This window comes from Oncorhynchus mykiss, chromosome 6, assembly GCF_013265735.2.
Source record: "Oncorhynchus mykiss isolate Arlee chromosome 6, USDA_OmykA_1.1, whole genome shotgun sequence".
In the NCBI taxonomy this organism is placed as follows: Eukaryota; Metazoa; Chordata; class Actinopteri; order Salmoniformes; family Salmonidae; genus Oncorhynchus; species Oncorhynchus mykiss.
The window spans coordinates 41,525,652-41,544,794 of record NC_048570.1 but is presented as its reverse complement, the minus strand read 5'-3'; the positions used below and the strand labels follow the sequence as shown (position 1 = coordinate 41,544,794).

Below are 19,143 nucleotides of genomic sequence, written 5' to 3'. Positions count from 1 at the left end.
TGTTCAGGAGTGTTGGCCACACCCACTAATTGGCCACATCTGATCTTAATGAGTGCTTGTATGGGGTCCATACAAGCACTCACTTGAAATGGGGTCCATTTAAAATGACTAAAATTAACAGCTTTGTATGAGTTAAAAAACATGACATGCTAACTCTATCCTGGTGGTGCAGTGGACTAATTCCATGGATAGGAAACAGAAGATCATAGGTTCAAATCTCACTGATTGATGCTTTTGCTACATTAATAAATAAATGTGTTTGCATGATTATTTTTTCAGCAAATTAATTTCCATGTGCCACTATCTGTGCTTCGAGTATGAAACATTTAACCTAAGCTAGTGGTATTATTAAGTCTGATTGAAACATTCAGTGAAAGTTCAAAAAAACCTCAAAATAACCTATTATTTCTGTTTTCAGAACAAAAATAAAACCTCCCAGGAAGATGTTCAGGGGTAAAATGTTTTCAGAACCTCCCTCCAACCCAAAAATATACGTTCTCAGAACAGGCTAAATGTTTACAAATATGTGCCTTGCCGGTAGGCCTATGCCAATGGGCACTGTTACAAAACATCCCCTCTTCAATGTGGTATGTGTGCAAAGAAGTGCTGAGTTTTTCCCTCTCACGAGCAGAGGCAGGGCTTGCAGACTTGAGGCAGTGCAGCCCTGCCCCTACTTGATGGCTGTTGGGGTCAGAGGTCACATTCATTGACGGCTGAAATTCAGGGACCACAAACAGCCATCCAGTAGGACCTCCAAGTGAACCCGAACAACCGTTTTGTCAACTTTTATTAAATACTGTCATCTCACATATCAGACAACATTTTCTCTTTCAACCACACCGGAAACAAAATCAGTTTCATTGCATTTGGCAGTGCTTACTCAGAAATTTGGTCACACAGATATTCATCATAGACTGTCTCACCATCTGCAATTTCCAGATGATCCATGATTTTTTTACTGTCAGCCCTTTCTTCTGAAGGATAACATCAAAGCATGCGGCTACATTCCAAGCTACATTCTTGTTTTTTCTTTTACCTTCATTTATTAATTCAACTTCTGACTTTCAATAGCTCCTTGACCATGTGACCTAGTGACCTTAAACCAACTTTGTATTGTTCACAGGGTAGGGACACACATTGCACAGCCTTTGGTTTTCCCCATAGAGAAAAACATTATCAAATCAAATCAAAGTTTATTTGTCACGTGTGTTTCACCTTACAGTAAAATGCTTACTTACAGGCTCTAACCAATGGTGCGGGGGAAAAAAGGTATATGTGTGTGTGTGTGTGTAGGTAAGTAAAGAAATAAAACAACAGTAAAAAGACATTTGAAAAAAGAGTAGCAAGGCTTTATACAGACATCTGTTAGTCAGGCTTATTGAGGTAGTATGTACATGTAGGTATCGTTAAAGTGACTATGCATGTATGATGAACAGAGATTGGCGGGTGGTCGGACACATTGCAGATAGCCAATGTCCAGGAGCACTGGTTGGTCGGGCCAATTTAGGTAGTATGTATATGAATGTATAGTTAAACTGACCATGCATATAAGATAAACAGAGAGTAGCAGCAGCGTAAAAGAGGGGTTGGGGGGGGGCACACAATGCAAATAGTCTGGGTAACCTTTTGGTTACCTGTTCAGGAGTCTTATGGCTTGGGGGTCAAAACTGTTGAGAAGCCTTTATGTCCTAGACTTGGCACTCCGGTACCGCTTGCCATGAGGTAGTAGAGAGAACAGTCTATGACTGGGGTCTTTGAACATTTTCAGGGCCTTCCTCTGACACCGCCTGGTGTAGAGGTCGTGGATGGCAGGCAGCTTTGCCCCAGTGATGTACTGGGCCATATGCACTATCCTCTGAAGTGCCTTGCGGTCGGAGGCCGAGAAATTGCCGTACCAGGCAGTGATGCAACCGGTCAGGATGCTCTCGATGTTGCAGCTGTAGAACCTTTTGAGGATCTCAGGACTCATGCCGAATCATTTTAGTTTCCTGAGGGGGAATAGGCTTTGTCGTGCCCTCTTCACGACTGTCTTGGTGTGTTTGTACCAATCTAGTTTGTTGATGACCAAGGAATTTGAAGCTCTCAACCTGCTCCACTACAGCCCCGTCGATGAGAATGGGGACGTGCTCGGTGCTCCTTTTCCTGCAGTCCACAATCATCTCCTTAGTCTTGGTTACGTTGAGGGATAGGTTGTTATTCTGGCACCACCCGGCCAGGTCTCTGACCTCCTCCCTATAGGCTGTCTCGTCGTTGCCGGTGACCAGGCCTACCACTGTTGTGGCGTCAGCAAACTTCTATGGGATCCAAGGATAAAGCGAACAACGATGGTCTTTTAAAGGTTTAATAAGAGGAATTCCTATGTAAGAATGCTGTTCATTGACTACAGCTCAGCATTCAAAACCATAGTACCATCCAAGCTCATCATTAAGCTTGAGGCCCTGGGTCCTGGACTTTCTGATGGGCCACCCCCAGGTGGTGAAGGTAGGAAACAACACCTCCACTTCACTGATCCTCAACACTGGGGCACCACAAGGGTGCGTTCTCAGCCCCCTCCTGTGCTCCCTGTTCACCCATGACGGCGTGGCCAAGCACGCCTCCAACTCAATCATCAAGTTTGCAGACGACACAACAGTAGTAAGCTTGATTACCAGCAATGAAGAGACAGCCTAAATGGAGGAGGTGAAGGCTCTGGGAGGGTGGTGCCAGGAAAATAACCTCTCACTCAACGTCAACAAAGCAAAGATGATGATCGTGGACTTCAGGAAACAGCAGAGGGAGCACCCCCCTATCCACATCGACAGGATCGCAGTGGAGTAGATGGAAAGCTTCAAGTTCCTCAGCGTACATATTACTGACAAACTTAAATGTTCCACCCACACAGACAGTGTGGTGTGTGGCGCAACAGTGCCTCTTCAACCTCAGGGGACTGAAGAAATGTGTCTTTGCACCTAAAACACTCACAAACTTTTACAGGTGCACAATTGAGAGCATCCTATCGGGCTGTATCACTGCTTGGTACGGCAACTGCACCGCCCGCAACCACAGGGCTCTCCCGAGGGTGGTGTGTTCTGCCCAACGCATCACCGGGGGCAAACTACCTACAGCACCCGATATCACAGGAAGGCCAAAAAGATTGTCAAGGACAACAACCACCCGAGCCACTGCCTGTTCACCCCTCTATCATCCAGAAGGCGAGGTCAGTACACGTCCATCAAATCTGGGATAGAGAGACTGAAAAACAGCTTCTATCTCAACGCCATCAGACTGTTAAATAGCCATCACTAGCACATAGAGGCTGCTGCCTATATACATAGACTTGAAATCACTGGCCACTTTAATAAATGGAACATTAGTCACTTTGATAATGTTTACATATCTTGCATTACTCATCTCATATCTATATACTGTATTCTATACTATTCTACTGTATCTTAGTCTATACTACTCTGACATTGCTCATCCATATATTTATATGTTCTTAATTACAGTCCTTTACTTAGATTTGTGTGTATGGGGTACATGCTGTGAAATTGTTAGATATCACTTGTTAGATATGCACTGTCGGAGCTAGAAACACAAGAATTTCGCTACACCTGCAATAACATCTGCTAAACACGTGTATGTGACCAATACAATTTGATTTGACACACACACAAACACACAGACACACACAAACACAGTGATTGACTGATCTTATAGTTGTATATTGTAGGTAGAACCATCTGCAAAGGTTTCTACCTAGCACCAAATGTGGTTCCCCTATGTGGACAAGCAGAAGTATGTTCTACTTAGCACCTTTTTCCCTAAGAGTGTACAACCATAATCCACTCTCATTAGCCATTCAGTTCCTGTGACGTGTAGTGATGTGTTCATTGTGTTGCTGTAATTATGTTATTTGTCATAGTTTATTTTGTTAAATAAATTGAATATGTAAATGTATTTGGTATATTTAGTGGTATATTTATCTTTCAAGTCCTTCTGTAGTTTGAATATAAAAAATGTTGTTCATCTCTTCTAGTAGTCTGACTCCATAGACTCCAGTAGTTTGTAATGTTGTGATGTCCCATGAATTCCCCTACGGGAATATATCCATCTCTTTTCTTTCTAGTGATCCAAAAACATTGTGTTTGATGCCAGTGAACATCCTGATTTATTCAAACAGTTATTGAAGGATGATAGAAATAGGTAATAGTGCTGTCAAGCTACAGACTTAAGGTATAATTTCAGACAGAATCAAGTCTCAGTGTTAGTTCATAAGGCATGTTGTGAATGAAATCTGAATCTGTGTAAGGCCTGCAGCTATACTCAGAGCATTTCGTATTATTCTGTATTAATTTGTAGATGTCCATCACCCATGTCGTATGATATGTTAAAAATTACAATTCGTAGTATATTTACGAATTTGCTAAATGTACAATTTGATACGAATTTGCAAAACTTTCTTTCTGTTTAGTAATTCTAGCTAGGTGGCTAACATTAGCTAGGATAAGGGTTAGGGTTAAGTTTAGGAGTTAGGTTAAAGGGTTAGCTTATCTCTAGAAATTCTGACGATTTAAAATGTATTTCACCCTCTTGATTTCGCGGAGAAATTTCGTGAACATTTTCCGGACGGGGGCGCTTATTCTCACGCTTTACTGTTGAGAGAGCCCGGAGCTGTAAAAGGAGCACTCACTGTACCTCTATGAATCCCTGTCGTACTTGTCTTCATCCCAGACGAAATCATATAGCGATAGTGTCAATTTGGTCGTATAGAGGAATCAATCAAAAAATAATAGCTGTTAGTAGTGATCACTCATAGCTTGAAGTATGGTAATGTTAACATTAGATTGGTTTCTTTATTAAGGCTACATTGTCCGTTGAGGGGGTTAGGCTACATCGTGGAGTTAAAAGGCGTACCAGTTGTGTCTGTCCTGGTTCTGTCAGATGAACAAATCGTAAGAAGTCGACACCACTCACGCATTTTTCCAGCTGACAACATAGTATTAGGTGAGTGTGTGTATATAATACAATTATGCTAGCAATTGTCTGCCTATTATAAAAATGAATTTAATTTGAGATGTTTTCTCAATGCTTTTCGCGGGATGAATCTCGCAGACTGGGACTAGCAAAAAGTTTTGATGAGTCGCTGTTCAACATCAACCATCGTGTTGCTACATGTATTGTAAGGGTGTACAATTCCATTTTATTGTTCCATATTATTGATTAAAGCTGTTTTTCTTTTTTGCGGAAAATATAAAGGAAACGAGTTATTTTCATTATTTTGACTGATCTGCCCTAAGCGATTATGAGGCACATGTGTGTGGTGCACGTTTCTGCGATGTTAGCGTTTGGTATTTATTTGCATGGAAGATGCAGATGAAGGTGGTTAGAGTGTTTCGGTTTCCATAAGAAGTTCAGTAGTTTTAACAAGAAGGTCACGCCTCTGGAATTCACTATTTAAACACGCTTTAATCCATCATTATGCTGTACCATTCTTGCTTCAATAGTTAAAGATTCTCCATTCCCTAATGATTTCACAGGGCTCCGAGACCGACCCCTGTTGACAGTTTGTAGATGATAGCCTAGTCTAAAATGGCAACGACACAAAATCCAAATATGAAGAATGGCACTGACCTATTGCATTACAATTCCAAATGCATGGAGTGACCTATTGCACGCAGGGCGTAAACAAACCATGTCATATTTTTTGTTGTTGTAAAACCATAATTATTTTTTGGTCACTCAAAGGCTAGGTTTTTGCATGGGAAATATGATGAATGTCCAGGAATAAAAAATAATAATATAAAAAATAGTATCATATCACAAAAAAAAAGACAATGCATGCCATAGGATACTTCATGCATTTAACACATGTTTTTATTAGGGGTTTACATTAAACAGGCTACAAGCTATGCAATGGCAGTTATGAAAGTATACAATATTCTATGTTCTTTATTGATCAAACTTGAGGTGCAATGTTGTGGGTGCATCTACCGTAGGAATGTGATCCATGGTCTATTTTATCTATTCCTCAATAGTTGAGAATGGAATGTTGGCGTAACATCATGTCTAAATCATTTTGATTCCCGTCTTGTTGGGCAGATGTACCTGATGAACCAACTATATTAAATAGGGGAGAGTTTGAAACACATTGGACACATTCATGGACATTTAGCAATCTTGCTGTTACTAGCTAATTTGTCCTGGGAGATAAACATTGGGTTGCTAATTTACCTGAAATGCATATGGTAATTTTCTTTGCTGGATCTTTTTTCAAATTTTTACCCATTTATGAGTCATAGTTAGTTTTGAGTTAGTTGTCTATGATTAATCTCTCCTCAATTCTTCTTCTTCTGATTTTATATGGAGGTTGGCAACCAACTTTAAGATGCATTACCGCCACCAACTGGAGTGTGGAGCTCGTTCATCTTTCAACCCCCTACATGTGTATCTGTTCGTAAAAACCAATGAGTAGATGGTAGAGGTGGGACTTGCAACACGTCAAGTGTCAAATAGAACTAAGTTCTATTTTATGGCCTGGCTACGCAGGCTCCCGTTGATGTGTGTTCAAGCAGTTTGGATGAAATGATTGAATAATAACATGTATGTGTACATTTATTTTGCACCGCTTGCATATGCAACGCGGGTGGTCTGGGCAGCATGTTAGGCCTAGCATGTTAGGCTGCGCGATATGGCCAAAATATCATATCTCAATATGTTTTCACATTTTGGACGGTATAGCGGTATTTCATGGTATTTCATGTTTCAGAATGATAAAAGTTAGAAACTGTTTTTAGGAGTACTAGTGCATGAGCAGCAAAAAAAATCAAAATGGTTTTAATGGTCTTTCTTCATTCTGATTGCTCAACCAAACTAGGACAAAACTGACTGTGAAGTAGTCCAATTTGTACCACTTTTCATTTACTTAGCACTATATCAAAATATTGTTATAGATCTTCATGTAAAAATCCATACCAGTATGTGGATCCATAAATCTTCAAATACGATATATATATCGCCCAGCCCTATTCCTAGCCTACACGCAGATGCCACTACACATACACCCCTGCCTCAGCCATGGGGGTAATATCCATTGGGGAGACTCTTGCAATGGAAACCAATACCACATCTCACATCATTTCCAGGTGGTCATGATAAGGTGAAGGAATTGTGTGTGGTGTGCGTACGTGTGTACATTGTTGCATGACCAAGAAAAGTGAGACCACTGGCTGAGTGATACTGTAAATTGTTAACCATATTTATTTTTAATTAGCCTCTCTTTATCAGGAAAAAAATAACACAATATTGGAGTGAAAAAAATGCATCTGTTTTAAAAATAGTTGTTTGGAGAGCTGATAAGAGAGGGCTTCCATTATCTCTCTGTTGTTAATCTATGGAGTGGAGGTCTAGTGCCCCCATACTCAACAGGCGGACCACGTCCTGGATCCGGACCCAGAACGGGGTCAATACGGGCCACGTTTTTTTTTTTTGGGGGGGGGGGGGGGGGGGGGGGGGGGGGCTGAGTTGGGCTTCGACCCCTGGTATCATATGAACACACATAATGCATGGCAAAATGTGTAGAATTGCAGGAAAGGAGCTTTAAAACTGAAAATATTTCTCTCCGCCATCAAGAAGGGTGTGAACTGTTTGAACAGTTTGGTATCGCATGGGTTGCGAGATGGGGGTTGGTTACTGTTTGAACAGTTTGGGATCGCATGGGTTGCGAGATGGGGTTTGGTTACCACGCCGATAAATGACAGTATCTATTCAGGCCTTTGCCACCTAGGGAGTTTCTGGGACCGTACCTTCTCAAATAGTTCTTGACTACCCCCGGTCTAGTACATGGTCATTCACCATTCAGAATCGGGTACGGGTTGAGCAGAAATGAGCTGAATAGAATTATAGCATAGGCTTTACAGACCTCAAACTTTGTTTCCCCATTTTGTAACTACGTCTGAGTGCTCAGTGCAGAGGACAGCAATAGGGACCTTTTTAGAAATTAGTATAGTGAATAGCATTGGACTTCAGAGGCCACTTCCACTGTCTGTCTCTGTAATGGATGGGCGTGCAGGTTATCTGCCATACGTAATGTACTGCATGTGGCTAAAAACAGAGTTTTATAAATGAGGACAGACGGCTTTTTAAAAGAGACCAGTTCCATCAGCTCTATTTGTAGTGTACGTCCACCCACATAGACCATTAAATCTACCTTCTACAAGTCCAGCTCTCTAAAAACCCTTAAATGAACACACAAACACATACACACACACTCCAATCTCAGGCTGCAATGATGGGCCTGTCAATCCCAGTGTTTGTGGGAACAGCAGTAAAGATTGAGAGGAGGGTTCTCTGTTTTATGTTACATTAACACGAGTCCCCCTGTCTGTCAGTCTGAGTGGTCCTCTGGGTACAGAGTGGGGTGACAAGGGCTTTTAATTTATGTCACTACATTTATAAATACTTGAAATGCGGATTGGTTAGATCTCTACCCAAACAACGCCTTTTACAGATGTTTAAAGAAAGGTGAGAAAAAAGCAGAAAATCTAATTTTATGTATGGCTGGCACAGTTAGTGTAAAATAACCATGGTAACCACTTTATGAGGGGAGGGGGGGGGACAAACACCTGACTGAAACCGGCCATTCTTGCGGTTTAGTCCTTTTCTGCAGTGACATTGACTCTTAACAACATGATGAAACTTTGTTGCCTTCTTGCTGAAACAAGCAAGGTGCAGCAGCAGCACACATAGACATGGAATGAAATGGGCTTGGAACCACTAACCCTAGCAATTCAACTGGTAAACTCACAAGTACACTCTTAATGGCTGCCTTAATGGCTGCGTTGCAATCATTTCCATGGTAATGTAGAATGTTCAATCAAATGATGTTAACTGATGTGACTCATGTATTGGAAAGTATTTTTTTGTAATGTCAGTTGTGTCGAATCAACAAATCACAGCACATATTGATGGGTACACTTCCTGCTTTGCGCCTATGGGTACACAACAATGGCCACCAGTCCACCCATTATGCCATCATTGACTTGAATAGGGATGCCTGTTCTATTCATTCTATATCTATGGCAGCACATGCAGTCAGGAGAGGAGAAAGTGTGGCAAAAAAAGTATGTATTTATATTATTATTATTATTACAGAGACTGTAATACTCATTTGGCTGGCCAATTACTGTCAACCTAGGTAAATAAAAGGTTCAATATTTTATGTGGGTGTTACATTAAATGTATAGCACTCTGATTTTATTGCATTGTATTACATACTGCTGTCTTGCTGGGCCTTGTCTTGCTCCAATACAAATGAGTTAGGCCTAACCAGCCTACAATATTAATGTAAAAGCGACATCTAATGTTCTTTCAGTAATACAATGCTAAGAGCAGTGAGAAGTTATAGTGATGTGTTTTAGATGCGAGTATGAACGTAAAAAAAAAACAAAGGATCGAATTCTGGATTGCAGACATTTGGGTCAATGACGTAAGTATGTATGGTAAGACAGGTTAGGCAGAATGGTTTTTAACTACTTTAAATAGCCATCATAACTATCGTTCAGTGCGACCGGCAAAGTCACAATTTTGGATCAAATCACATTATGGTACTCACGTGACAGGATGTGACATCATTAAGATGCCTGTGAGAAACCCTTTGGCTAAGAATAAAGGTAAGCAAGTCTCTCGTAAATGTTTGATAAGTTTACATTTTCACTCCCTGTCAAGTTTTACCCCAAAAATCTGATAATTCGGTGCGACCACTACAAACCAATACAAATGATGAATTATCTGAAAAGCTTATTTAATTTAGATACATACGTGATGCCAAAGTCAAGTGTTCACGTGGGTGCATAAGCAGTTGCCTCTAAAACATGTTTAGGTGAGGAAAGTCATATGGTGTAACCAAAATGATCATTCGGAGTCACCAGAAATTCACCATATGACTAAACTGTTGTACTGAATGATGTCAATATGATCAAATCAAATTTTAATTGTCACATGCTCTGAATACACAGGTGTAGAACTTACAGTGAAATGCTTACTTACAAGCTCTTTACCAACAATGCAGTTTTACGAAAAATAAGTGATAAATAAAAAATAAAAGTAACAAATAATTAAAGAGCAGCAGTAAAATAACAGTAACGTGGCTATATACAGGGGGTACCTATACAGAGTCAATGTTTGGGGGCACCGGTTAGTCAAGGTAATTGAGGTATAATGTAGAGTTGGTGACTATGTATAGATAATAAACAGGGAGTAGCAGCAGCGTAAAATGGGGGGGGGGGGGGGGGGGGGGGGGGGTGTCAATGCAAATAGTCTGGGTAACCTTTTGGTTACCTGTTCAGGAGTCTTATGGCTTGTGGGTAGAAGCTGTTAAGAAGCCTTTTGGACTTAGACCTGGTGCTCCGGTACCGCTTGCCATACAGTAGCAGAGAGAACCATCTATGACTAGGGTGGTTGGAGTCTTTGACAATTTTTAGGGCCTTCCTCTGACACCGCCTGGTGTATAGGACCTGGATAGCAGGAAGCTTGGCCCCAGGCCATACGCACTACCCTCTGTAGTTCCTTGCGGTCAGAGGCCGAGCATTTGCCATACCAGGCAGTGATGCAACCAGTCAGGATGCTCTCGATGGTGCAGCTGTAGAACTTTATGAGGATCTAACGACCGTGCAAAATATTTTCAGTCTCCTGAGAGGGAATAGGCTTTGTCGTGCCCTCTTCACGATTGTCTTGGTCTGTTTGGACCATGATAGTTTGTTGGCTCTCAACCTGCTCCACTACAGCCCCGTCGATGAGAATGGAAGTGTGCTCGGCCCTCCTTTTCCTGTAGTCCACAATCATCTCTTTGTCTTTGTCACGTTGAGGTAGAGGTTGTTATCCTGACACCACACAGCCAGGTCTCTGACCTCCTCCCTATAAGCTGTCTCATCATGGTCAGTGATCAGGCCTTCCACTGTTGTCATCTGCAAAGTTAATGATGGTGTTGGAGTCGTGCCTGGCCATGCAGTCATGAGTGAAAAAGGAGTACAGGAGGGAACTGAGCAAACACCCCTGAGGGGCCCCCGTGTTGAGGATCAGTGTGGCGGATGTGATGTTACCCACCCTTACTACCTGGGGCCCGACAGGAAGTCCAGGATCCAGTTGCAGAGGGAGGTGTTTAGTCACCAGGGTCCTTAGCTTAGTGATGAGCTTTGAGGGCATTATAGTGTTTAATGCTGAGCTGTAGTCAATTAATAGCATTCTCACATAGGTGTTCCTTTTGTCCAGGTGGGAAAGGGAAGTGTGGAGTGCAATAGAGATTGCATCATCTGCGGATTTGTTGGGGATGTATGCAAATTGGAGTTGGTCTAGTGTTTCTGGGATAATGGTGTTGATGTGAGCCTTGACCAGCCTTTCAAAGCACTTCATGGCTACAGACACGAGTGCTACGGGTCGGTAGTCATTTAGGTAGGTTACCTTAGTGTTCTTGGGCACAGGGACTATGGTGGTCTGCTTGAAACATGTTGATATTACAGACTCAGTTAGGGACAGGTTGAAAATATCACTGAAGACAATTGCCAGTTGGTCAGCACATGATCGGAGTACACATCCTGGTAATCCGTATGGCCCTATGGCCTTTTGAATGTTGACCCGTTTAAAGGTCTTACTCACATCGGCTACGGAGAGTGTGATCACACAGTCGTCCGGAACAGCTGATGCTCTTATGCATGTTTCAGTGTTGCTTGCCTCGAAGTGAGCATAGAAGTAATTTAGCTCGTCTGGTAAGTTCGTGTCACTGGGCAGCTTGCGGCTTTGCTTCCCTCTGTAGTCTGTAATAGTTTGCAAGCCCTGCGACATCCGACAAGCGTTGGAGCCGGTGTAGTACGATTCAATCTTTGTCCTATATTGGCGCTTTGCCTGTTTGATGGTTCGTCACAGGGCATACCGGGATTTCTAATAAGCTTCCGGGTTAGAGCCCGCTCCTTGAAATGGCAGCTCTACCCTTTAGGTCAGTGCGGATGTTGACTGTAATCCCCATGGCTTCTGGTTAGGGTATGTACGTAAGTTTCCCTGCATTTAAGTCCCCGGCCTCTGGCTGAGCGTTTTCCTGTTTGCTTATGGTCGTATACAGTTCATTGAGTGTGGTCTTAGTGCCAGCATTGGTTTGTGGTGGTAAATAGACAGCTTCGAAGAATATAGATGAAAACTCTCTTGGTAAATAGTGTGGTCTACAGCTTATCAGTTGATTCTCTACCTCAGGTGATCAAAACTTAGTGACTTCTTACAATTAGATTTCGTGCACCAGCTGTTGTTTACAAATATACATAGACCGTCACCCCTTGTCTTACCAGAGGTGGCTGTTCTATCCTGCCGATACAGCGTAAAACCCGCCAGCTGTATGTTATTCATACAGCCATGACTCTGTGAAACATAAGATATTACAGTTAATGTCCCGCTGGTAGGATATACGTGATCGTAGTCTATTTTATTATCCAATGATTGTACGTTGGCTAATAGGACCGATGGTAAAGGCAGATTACTCACTCGCCGTCGGATCTTTACAAGGCACCCCGACCTATGACAGCGATATCTGTCTCTTTCTCCTGCGAATGATGGGGTCCTTGTCGGATGTCTGAAGTAAATCTGACTTGTTAAAGAAAAAATCTTCTTCCAGTGCGAGGTGAGTAATCGCTGTCCTGTTATCTAGAAGCTCTTTTTGGTAATCAGAGACGGTGGCAGAAACATTATGTACAAATTTAAGTTACAAATAATATTTATTATTATTATTTTTACACACAAATACATCATATTATCGCCTTGTAAGTAAAAAACACACGTTTTTGTAGGATACGGGTGTTTTATGTCAGTTTTGTACTGAAAATATAAATAACATTTTGTTTCTGTTTCTTAATTGAGGGTCAATTTGTAGATGCCTCTATCATTAAATGCCTGTATCGTCAGGACACTGCTGACTCAGTTGCTAATTGGCCACAGAAATCCAGGTGTTCCACTTTGGGGGGAGTAGACAGCAGGCTACAATCCATGCAAGTGTTGCATAAACATCAGAGGGAAGCCAGTCCTATGCCACCATATCTGACTCCCTTAGACATTATGAGATAGCAGTCTGGGCTCACCTGGAGCCAGTCCTAAGAGATGTCAAGAACAAGAATCCACAAATCATGACACTCCACATAATGAGCGATGGTCACCCGTCAATACAGAAACAAGAAGAACGTGTACCTACTCAGCACACTGCCATATATTTTTGGATTCAAACAAATCACCTGGAACTTTTCTGAAAAGGCCAATGGGAAGGGGGCAACAGATGGTGTGGGTGGGGCTGTGAAACATTGTGCAGACAAACCAGGGAGACTCCCAGGGAGCTCTTCGAAATACTTGAAGAGTGGATCGATTATCAAGTTCTTTTCGTTTGCAGATGTCACTAAGTACGAGGAAGCTGTGCAAAACAAACTCGCTGGAGTCAAAGGAACCATGAAATTGCACCAGGTCAACAGACAAATTGGTCACACAAACAGACACCCCTAGTCCGCTCAATGTACATGTGTAACGCTCCTACTGCACACCGGACATGTAACCACCACAGCTCCTCAGAAGCCATTGGTGGAGGACGAAAAGCTCAAAAGCTGGAGACCTGTAGGACATAGTCACAACCTTTAGGGTTGAAGGACGCATTAGGATGCAACGTCACTTTAGAGTCGCCAAGTGCAAACGTCATACAGGAGGGATGAACGAATAACGCGTGGAGATCTCCAACGCGTTTAGCCGAGGCCAAAGCCATGAGCATGGTGGTCTTGTAGGAGGGGATCTTCAGATGCACAGGCTCCATCGGTTCAAAGGAGCCCTCACACAGCACATCCAAATCCAAATCCCAAGTGGGCGCAAAAGGCTTAAAAACCGGTCTTAGACACCTTTTTAAAAACCGCACAGCCATGGGATGAGCCACTGGAGTGGAACCATAAATTCCTATATGACACGCTAAAATAGCTGCCATATACATCTTCGGTGTGGAGAATTATTGGCCCTGCTCGAAAAAGACCCTGTTATAATACACTGCTCCAAAAAATAAAGGAACACTTAAACAACACAATGTAACTCCAAGTCAATCACACTTCTGTGAAATCAAACTGTCCACTTAGGAAGCAACACTGATTGACAATACATTTCACATGCTGTTGTGCAAATGGAATAGACAACAGGTGGAAATTATAGGCAATTAGCAAGACACCCCCAATAAAGGAGTGGTTCTGCAGGTGGTAACCACAGACCACTTCTCAGTTCCTATGCTTCCTGGCTGATGTTTTGGTCACTTTTGAATGCTGGCGGTGCTTTCACTCTATTGGTAGCATGAGACGGAGTCTACAACCCACACAAGTGGCTCAGGTAGTGCAGCTCATCCAGGATGGCACATCAATGCGAGCTGTGGCAAGAAGGTTTGCTGTGTCTTTCAGCGTAGTGTCCAGAGCATGGAGGCGCTACCAGGAGACAGGCCAGTACCTCAGGAGACGTGGAGGAGGCCATAGGAGGGCAACAACCCAGCAGCAGGACCGCTACCTCCTCCTTTGTGCAAGGAGGAGCAGGAGGGGCACTGCCAGAGCCCTGCAAAATGACCTCCAGCAGGCCACAAATGTGCATGTGTCTGCTCAAACGGTCAGAAAGAGACTCCATGAGGGTGGTAGAGGGCCCGACGTCCACAGGTGGGGGTTGTACTTACAGCCCAACACCGTGCAGGACGTTTGGCTATGCCAGAGAACACCAAGATCGGAAAATTCGCCACTGGCACCCTGTGCTCTTCACAGATGAAAGCAGGTTCACACTGAGCACATGTGACAGACGTGACAGAGTCTGGAGACGCCGTGGAGAATGTTCTGCTGCCTGCAACATCCTCCAGCATGACCGGTTTGGCGGTGGGTCAGTCATGGTGTGGGGTGGCATTTCTTTGGGGGGCCAGAGGTAGCTTGACTGCCATTAGGTACCGAGATGAGATCCTCAGACCCCTTGTGAGACCATATGCTGGTGCGGTTGGCCCTGGGTTCCTCCTAATGCAAGACAATGCTAGACCTAATGTGGCTGGAGTGTGTCAATAGTTCCTGCAAGAGGAAGGCATTGATGTTATGGACTGGCACGCCCGTTCCCCAGACCTTAATCCAATTGAGCACATCTGGGACATCATGTCTTGCACCACAGACTGTCCAGGAGTTGGCGGATGCTTTAGTCCAGGTCTGGGAGGAGATCCCTCAGGAGACCATCCGCCACCTCATCAGGAGCATGCCCAGGCGTTGTAGGGAGGTCATACAGGCACGTGGAGGCCACACACTACTGAGCCTAATTTTGACTTGTTTTAAGGACATTACATCAAAGTTGGATCAGCCTGTAGTGTGGTTTTCCACTTTAATTTTGAATGGGAAACCTTGCTTCTAAAATATAAAAAAATCACAAATAATATTTCATATTATTAATTTCAAACAAGGGCTATAGCATGAGAAGAATTTACCAGTCCAAAACGATCTCCTCTCCGTTCAAAAAATATTCCTCCACTTGGGAATCGCTAAATTAATCGTCCTACAACAATCTCTGCCTCACTTTTCCGATCAATTTCTTCTAAAATTGTGTGTACATCTGTATATCTAGACTTAGATTTAGCTTTCCCTGACTTAGTCGCCATACTGATTGATATATAAACAGCTGAATCTGCACATTTACCAAAACAATGCTGTGCGTAATATGCGTAGCTCCTTCCGGTATAAAACTTCAATAGCAAATGACTCTCTTTACTCCGGAGTTTACTATATGGGTTGGTCTTCCAACACATAACCATTGCATATTGCCGTTTACCTCAGCTCATTGGCTATCTACCCAGCTAGATTTCAAGACGATCAGTGGTCATTGGGTTAAAATACAGTCAATCAACGAAACAGTGATCATATCGTTGGTGCACAGTGATGTCATTACTTGTTGTCTTCAAATCGGTTTCTTTCAGTCAATTCGTCCCGCGAAATGGCCCATCAGGTTTGGTTGTGTTACAAACAAACCAGTTGATTGCAATGAAACCAAACATGACTGGAAAAGTCATGTTTTGTGTTGGTATTTACCTGGAATGTGTCATCGAAAATGGAATGAGACGGAATTCACAACACAAGCGGTTCACAAAATGTTGTGTTAGGTTATAAAAACTGATTTTATCAAACAAAAGATCATTCATTGTGTAACAATGAGCATTGGGATTGCAAACAGATGAAGATCGTCAAAGGTAAACAATTTATTTTAATGCAGTTTGTGATTTTGTTACGCCTGTGCTGGTTGAAATAGTTGTTTTTTTATGGGGCTCTATCCTCAGATAATCGCATCGTATTCATTCGCAGTAAATCCTTTTTTAAATCTGACAACGCAGTTGGATTAGCAAGATTCTAGGCTTTCGATACATGTGAGACACTTGGATTTCCATGAATGTTTAATATGATTATTTATGTAGCGATCACCATATGTTGTGGAATTTCAGCCCGCTACCGGGTTCCGTGCTCAGAGAGGTTAAAGGACTTATATATGGGACTATTACTAGGTCAGTGTTCTGATTAGCGACCAAGTAGACAGTTTATTTTAGGAAGATTGTGCGCACATCCAAGAAGACTGAGGCTCAACAGGAGGATGAGTTGACATTATCGGCTAGCCAATCAGTTAGCTAACTAGTTTTGAAGTGGAGCCCATTTTGTCTGGAGAAGTGAAGGAATGGATCCAGCACTGTAGGAGCTGTATCTACTACGCTTTGTTTTGGGGCAAGCTGGATCATTTGGAGTTCCAATGTGGCAATTGTTTGCTTCCAGAGGATTATACGATTGAAGTGGCTCCCTTGATCAAGCAGGTCACCAGTCTACGTAAGAAACTGGGGAAAATGCAGAGTGGAATGTTTACCTTTTTTCTACGCTGGTGGCTGGAAGGTGTTTGGGCTTGTTGGATGCATCTCCGCCTTCCTTTTGTCGTTGTCTGACTGGCCGGTGTTTGCATGTCATGAGCCGTGGAAGCCGAATACCCTACAAAATCAACCTTGATCAACCTTATACAGTGCCTTGCGAAAGTATTCGGCCCCCTTGAACTTTGCGACCTTTTGCCACATTTCAGGCTTCAAACATAAAGATATAAAACTGTATTTTTTTGTGAAGAATCAACAACAAGTGGGACGTGGAACGACATTTATTGGATATTTCAAACTTTTTTAACAAATCAAAAACTTAAAAATTGGGCGTGCAAAATTATTCAGCCCCCTTAAGTTAATACTTTGTAGCGCCACCTTTTGCTGTAAGTCGCTTGGGGTATGTCTCTATCAGTTTTGCACATCGAGAGACTGACATTTTTTCCCATTCCTCCTTGCAAAACAGCTCGAGCTCAGTTGGATGGAGAGCATTTGTGAACAGCAGTTTTCAGTTCTTTCCACAGATTCTCGATTGGATTCAGGTCTGGACTTTGACTTGGCCATTCTAACACATATGTTTATTTTTGAACCATTCCATTGTAGATTTTGCTTTATGTTTTGGATCATTGTCTTGTTGGAAGACAAATCTCCGTCCTAGTCTTTTGCAGACTCCATCAGGTTTTCTTCGCATGCTACGTTAAACAAAGTGAAAGTTTGCTTGATGTTAGGGTTTCTGTAAAGAACTGCAATTGTTTTTTTTATTTATTTTAATTTTACCCCTTTTTCTCCCCAATTTCGTGGTATCCAATTGTTGTAGTAGCTACTATCTTGTCTCATCGCTACAACTCCCATACGGGCTCGGGAGAGACAAAGGTTGAAAGTCATGCGTCCTCCGATACACAACCCAACCAAGCCGCACTGCTTCTTAACACAGCGCACATCCAACCCGGAAGCCAATGCGCCGGAGGAAACACCGTGCACCTTGGTTAGCGTACACTGCGCCCAGTCTGCCACAGGAGTCGCTGGTGCGCGATGAGACAAGGACACCCCTACCGACCAAGCCCTCCCTAACCCGGGCGACGCTAGGCCAATTGTGCGTCGCCCCACGGACCTCCCGGTCGCGGCCGGTTACGACAGAGCCTGGGCGCGAACCCAGGGACTCTAATGGCACAGCTGGCGCTGCAGTACAGCGCCCTTAACCACTGCGCCACCCAGGAGGCCCAAGAACTGCAATTGTGCCAATCCCTCACCTCCTACCAATAAGTAATTTGAAGTCAATGGCCATTGAACTTCCTCATCTTTCTCCTGCAGCCCTCATCCTCAACTCATACAGCCAGCATCCTTTGTGAAACATGCTATACCGATAGACTGCTCGGTAAGGAATATTTGGCCTGGAACTAGCTAATGATAAGAAAGATGCGCCAGTCTAAATGGTTGACTAAGGCCAAATATGAATTTCAAAAACATATTACTTACATGAATGCAAAGACTACCTCTGCTAGTGTCAGCATAAAGGCGAATGCGAGGAAGGAGATAGTTTTGGCCATGTAGTGTATGTGGACACCCCTTCAAATGAGTGGATTTGGCTATTTTAGCCACACCCGTTGCTGACAGCACACCGCCATGCAATCTCCATAGCCAAACATTGGCAGTAGAATGGCCCATACTGAAGAGCTCAGTGACTTTCAACGTGGCTCTGTCAAATCTCTGCCCTGCTAGAGCGGCCCCTGTCAACTGTAAGTGCTGTTATTGTGAAGTGGAAACTTCTAGGAGCAACAACGGTTCAGCTGCGAAGTGGTAGGCCACACAAGCTCACAGACCGAGACCGCCGAGTGCTGAAGCACGTAGTGTGTAAAAAAACGTCTCTACTCGGTTGCGACACTCACTACTGAGTTCCAAACTGCCTCAGGAAGCAACGTCAGCACAATAACTGTTCGGCGGGAGCTTCATGAAAAAAAAAACATTCCATTGCTGCTCCTCGCAGAGTCGAATAACGCATATGTGACGATCATTATAACAATGCAGCTAAAGTGTGATTCTTTCGCGCGAAGTCAATAATTACATTTGTGTATTTAATAACATCACTAACCACTTTCCCCCCCTTATTTAGCGTTGCTTGTAGGTGGTGGAAGCTGCCTGTCACGCCCTGACCTTAGAGATCCTTTTAATTCTCTGTTTGGTTAGGTCAGGGTGTGACTCGGGTGGGAAAGTCTGTTTTCTATTTCTTTGTTTTTGGCCGTGTGTGGTTCCCAATCAGA

At 43.1% G+C, this 19,143-nt stretch overlaps 1 protein-coding gene across 1 annotated transcript in view; it reads left to right on the top strand.

The window, feature by feature from the left end:
- The first annotated feature begins 4,644 nt into the window (after positions 1-4,644).
- Positions 4,645-19,143, top strand: part of ghra (growth hormone receptor a) — a 65,172-nt gene continuing 50,673 nt past the window's right edge. The window contains exon 1 of the mRNA XM_021606524.2: positions 4,645-4,986. The gene's annotated coding sequence lies outside the window, so the exon portion shown is untranslated. The remainder of the gene's footprint in view (positions 4,987-19,143) is intronic.